We start from the raw sequence: 6000 nt of genomic DNA on the forward strand, positions 1-6000 counted from the left end.
TGCCACCATGCCCGGCTGCTTCCTTTTATTTTTTAAACATAGTTTTCCTTCCCAAAGCTAATGTTATGGCAAAAAGATAATGAAGGTGGCCCTGTTGTAGAAGAGTGCTCCCCACAGCCTGATCTCAGAGACAAAAGAAAATTTCTGGAGGTCCTTCTTTTAATCAGCAGCTGATGGCACAGACCAGCAATTTCCCAAACTCTGGGCCCAAACAAAGACGTTCCAACCTTCTTATACAGTTGCCCAGCTAACTTCGAAAGGAAGGGAAGGGAGGACTTGAAATTTATTACACCTAGCAGAAGCAGGATACAGAAAGCAGAAAGTGCTTGTCACTCCAGGTCTTCTCTCTCTCTTATCAGGCAGCTGTACCCCGGCTGGACTGGTGCCCCCTTGTTTGTGTTTAGACACAATCCCTGCTGAGTCCAGTCTCCCGGTATACAAAAGGGAGGGACTGATCCCACTGACTCACAAACACTCTCAGATTTCCTTCTCCACCTGGCAGATAAGGGAGGGAGCAAGGGTCTTCTAATTTTCCCTAGCCTAAGTCTAAATTCTTAACTACTAGTATTTCCCATATCAGCCTGATGGCCTTGACCATTATCACTTTTGATTACATAATCAAAAAATTCTCATCCCCTCCAAGAAATCCCACATGCATCTTGGGATGTGCAAAATTGGCTTAACTCAGATGTAGGGGATCATTTACATTCTTTGTGGAACTTTAAATGAAATAGTGCTCTTTTGGAAAAATATATTAAAAGAAATATAGCTTTGACCTAGCAGTAAAAATAGTATATCATGTATATTATTTTTGTTTTATGCTGTCATATACATGTCTCCACCTTAAAAAAAGAAATAAAAAAATCTTATTTCTTTTTTTCTGTATGTGGCACTGGGGATTGAATCCAGGGGCATTCCACCCCCAAGCTATACCTCAAGTCCTATTTTTTATTTTAAAACAGTATCTCACTAAGTTGCAGAGGGCCTCAGTAAGTAGCTAAGGCTGGCTATGAACCTATGATCTTCCCGTTCGGTCTCAGCCTCACAAGTACTGATTACAATTGTGCACCACCATGCTCAGCAGAAAATCATATTTATATATGTTAATTTAGTGCAATATTAGAGTATATTTCTAAAAAGTCTGGAAGTAGACTTAACCCCTGGCGAGGACAATTATTGAAAAGCAGAGCAAATGTAACTTTATTTATATGCATTATTTGAATATTTATAAAGAGCATATTAATGTTTACTTCTATAGTTAAAGAAAATTGATAAGATTTACAATAAGAGCAATAAAAACTTGAGGGGTTTCTGGTGTAGCCAGGCTACCACTGGTCTTTGAACTGTCACTAAAGAACTAGCAAAGACAACCTTCCAGGCTTCTAGTAGTGCTGATTTTCAGCGCCTGTCTTGCATGTAAAGGCTGGAAGGAGAGAAAGCCTTCTCCGACAGCAGCATTGCCAGGTGAACTCAAGGACATGCCTTAGGATCGTGGAGGTGGGGGGTGCAGGTGCAAGCATAGGCCCCAGACTTGGAGCCACTGAGAATACCCCATGAGCTCTGCATTAGCCTGACACGTCCCAGAAGGATGCAAGGACGATCAACCACACGGGATCTGCACTCTTCTACTCTCAGTTAAACCGAATGAATGTCTTGAAAGTCTCCACTCCTCCTCTTTTCCCAGCTGCTAGAGGCCACTCCTGGGTCCCTGGCCCCTGGAGCCCTCCTTCCTGGCCGTGACCCAATTAAGCAACAGCTGAATTGCTCTGAAGTTAGAATTCCTGGGAGGCTTGTTAGGTTCGGTGCTTCAGAAAAATCCAAGAGACATCATTAAGAACTTCAGCTTATTAGGCAGCTGGGCCAACATCAGCAGCTGAACACAAAAGGCAGGGTCCCTCAGAGGCACCTGGAGAAACTTGCTTTAACTTTTTTCTAACTCAATCCCAAGAGGGTACAACTAAGCACAGACCCAAGGCACCTCCACTTTCACCATCGCCAACACCTGTTCTCTCCGTCCCACATTACATCATCATAACCTTGTCTTCCCATCAGTATTCTCACCAACACTTGCATCCACCATCACCCAGAACTATCATCCTTTCCCTAGTATCTTGTCATCCTCAATCTTATCACCCAACTCATCATCTCACTGGCCCCATCCTCAGTATTTTCATCATCCCTGTTAGCAATACAAACACCATCATTCAGCTTCACACTCTCTCGTTCCCAGGATCACCGCTGCAATATATATCTGTAGCTCATGAGAACTTAGCGAAACCCTGTTTCAAAAAAATAAAGAATAAGCCAGGTGCATGCATGCTGTCTCAGTACTTGGGAGGCCGAGACAGGAGGATCCAAGTTTGCTGCCAACCTCAGCTACTTAGTGAGGCCTTCTGCAACTTAGTGAGACCCTGTTTCAAAATAAAGAATAAAAAATTGGGCTGGGAGTGTGGCTCAGAGGTAGAATGCCCCTGGGTTCAATCCCCAGTACTAGAAAAAAAAAAAAAGAGGGGGTTATTTTTTAATATTAAGTTTTTTAAATTCCTTATATATCCTAGATATTAGTCCTCTCTTAAAGGAATAGTTGGCAAAGATTTTCTCCCATTCTGTAGATTCTCTCTTCAGACTCTTGTTTTCTTTTCTTTGCAGGAGTCTTTTAATTCGATACATCCCATTTATTGATCTCAGTTTTATTTCCTTTGCTTTGGGGGTCTTTTTGTTTGCGGTATTGAGGATGGAACCCAGGGGCATTGTACCTCTGAGCTACACCCCCAGCCCTATTTTAGATTCTTTATTTTGAAACAGGGTCTCACTGAGTTGTGAAAGGCCTTGCTAAGTAGCTGAGGCTGTCCACAAGCTCAATCCTCCTGTCTCAGCCTCCCAAATGCTGGGATTACAAGCGTGTGCCACCATGCCCAGCTGCTTGTACTTTTGTGCAATACCATGCTGCTTTGTTACTATAGCTCTGTAGTATAATTTAAATTATACTACAGAATGATGCCCCCAGCATGGTTCTTATTGCTCAGAATTTCTTTGGCTATTCTGGTCTTTTGTTTTTCCATATTAACTTTGGAATTGTTTCTTCTAGTTCTGATTTACACTTAATGAAAAAAAATTTTTTTTCATTAACCCTTGTACCTCCGGGCTACACTCCCAGACACCTATTTTTTACATTTTTATTTGGAAACAGGGTCTCTTAAGCCAGCGTGGCTGGCTTCGAACCTGCGTGATCCTCCTGTCTCCATCTCCCAAGCGCGGGGATTACAAGCGTGCGCCACCATGCCCGGCCCACTTAATGAATTTTGATCTTTCTCTCTCTCTTTCTCTCTCTCTCTCCACCCCGTCCACTCGTGTGTGTGTGTGTGTGTGTGTGTGTGTGTGTGTGTGTGTGTGTGTGACTAGGAATTAGGCCCAGGAGCATTTTGATCCTTTATAAGAATTTTTCTCTACTTCCAAGTCTTAAAAATATTTTTCCATTATTTCCAAGATTTTTGTTTTGGTTTGGTTTTCACTTTCACCTTTAGATCCACAACCCACTTAGGATTAATTTTTATGTCTGATGTGACATAAGGGTACCATTTCATTTTTTTTTTCATGTGGATATCTAGTTGCTTTAGCCCCACAAACAGCAGTGGCATCCTCATCAAAAACTGAGTGACATATACACAGTTCTGTTTCTTCTTCACTAGACTATTTTTACCTATACCTGAACCAACACCATGCTGTTAATTACTGCAGTTTTATAAGGCTTGAAATCCACTGGAATAAGAGATCTGACTATATTCTTCAAAATTATCTTTGTTATTCTTTTGTATTTTCACATAAATTCTGAAAGTCAGGATATCATTTCCAATCATCTGCCAACTTAGAAAATTAATAAAGCTGCTAGTATTTTGTTTATTGCAATAAATCCATCAAATTTAAGAAAATTAAGAATTGACATTTACAGTGTTGAATTTTCCAAATGATAAATATGGTATGTCTCTTTATTTATTTATTTAGTTATTAACTTCTTTCAGTATTTAACAATTTTCTGTACATTGATCTTACACAAATTTCCTTTTATCTTTTCTTAGTTACTTGATTAAATAAATAGTACTGTGAATGCCATGATCTTTTAATTTCTTTCTAATTAATTAATATTAATCCTGAGTTAAATTTAATTAACAATATAACAATTGTATTATTATTCTAGTTGTATGTTACCAATTGATTTTTAAATTTTGACCTTGATGCAGAAACAGTAAAAGGGCAATTATTGCTTTTTGTGTGTATGGTACTGAGGATGGAACCCAGGAGCATTCTACTTCTGAGCTATATTTTATTTTTTATTTTGAAACAGGGTATCACTGAGTTGCAAAGGACCTCACTAAGCAGCTGAGGCTGTCCAAGAACCTTGATCCTCCTGTCTCAGCCTCCCAAATGCTAGGATTACCAGTGTGCATACCACGCCTGGCTAAAGGGTAATTATTTCTAAAAGTTAATCTCTAAATTCTCTAGATTCTCTATCTATATAGTCACATCAGTTTTAATCCTTCTTTTCCAATCTTCATACCTTAGATCCTTTTCTTACCTCATACCATTCTTGGTATCTTTAGTATTATGAAATACCTATAGACTTCTTAGCCTCATTTTCAATATTCTATTACGGCTTGCCACAAAAGTTTGCCATAGAAAATTTTTATCATATCAAGGAAGTTCCCTTCTAGTTTTAATTTTCTACAATTTCTTATCATGAAAGGATGAATAGTTGAAGTTAATCAAATGCTTTCCCTGTATCTCTTGAGATAGTAAAAAGACTCTTCATCTGAGTTCTATAACGCGCTGTAGTCTGATAGTGTCCCCCAAAATTAATATGTTCAAATCATAGTGCCCAAGGTAATGGTTTCAGGATGTGGGACCTACTGGAGGTGATTAAATCATGGACGCTGAGCCCTCATGAATGCAATTAGTGCCCTTATATAAGGGATCCTTACTCCTTCAACCGCATGAGGGTACAACAAGAAGGCGCCATCTGTAAAACAGAAAGTGGTTGGGCTCTCACTAGTCATCAAACTTGTTTATGTCTTGATCTTAGACTTCCCAGCCCCCACTTACTATGAGAAATCAATTGTTGGTTGTTTATAAGCTATCTATCTTGTAGCTTTTATAGCAGCCAAAATAGATTAAGACATCATGGAAATTACATTGATTTTCAAATGGAAGTCAACCTAACATCTTAGAATAACCCATCATTGTCCTGATGTATTGGGTGCTTAATGTGCTTCTGGCTTAGGGAACCTGATGGCATCCACGTTCATGATTAATATTGGCCTCTACTGTGCTAGAGGACATTACCTTCACTGCAGTGTCCTTGCTAGGTTTTTGTATAAAGGTTATTATGGTCTTATAATTAATTGGAAAGAGAACCACAGTCAAGGAATTGAGGCCATACACAAATAACCAATAAGGAACCGAGACCTTTCACCAACAGCCCACTATTGGAAGTGCCATCTTGGAAGTGAATCTACTAGCAACAAGTGGTCAGCAGTTTTTGCTTTAAACGTATGTGGTATAAGGACCATAAAATGATATGACAAGGTCACTTTTTACTCTTTGTTACTCTTGCCCACCATTTCATTCTCACCTCAGTTTTTCTGTCCCTACATGCGTTATTATTATTTCAGTCACACAGGACTTATTTAGATTTACCTGTGTTTACCAATTTCTTTGTTTGCTCTTTGTCATGCTGGTTATCAATTTATACCTCTCAGTTTCAAAGCCACTTTTCTCCCTGCCTTGCTTTGTGACACTAGAGTCTGTCCTGTATTTCTTTTTTCTTTTCTTTTCTTTTCTTTTTTCTTTTTTTTTTTTTTTTACCAGCTAATAGCACATACACTAAATTGTCAGCAGAGAGCACTAGAGGTTCACTGCAGGCGGAAGGGGCTTCCCTTCTTGGTTCCATTTATCTTCCCAACATCTTACTGCTGCAAGGAGAGGCCAGCCGGCCGTGTTCACGCC

Source organism: Muscardinus avellanarius (assembly GCF_963383645.1).
Source record: "Muscardinus avellanarius genome assembly, chromosome: 3".
Classification (NCBI taxonomy): Eukaryota; Metazoa; Chordata; class Mammalia; order Rodentia; family Gliridae; genus Muscardinus; species Muscardinus avellanarius.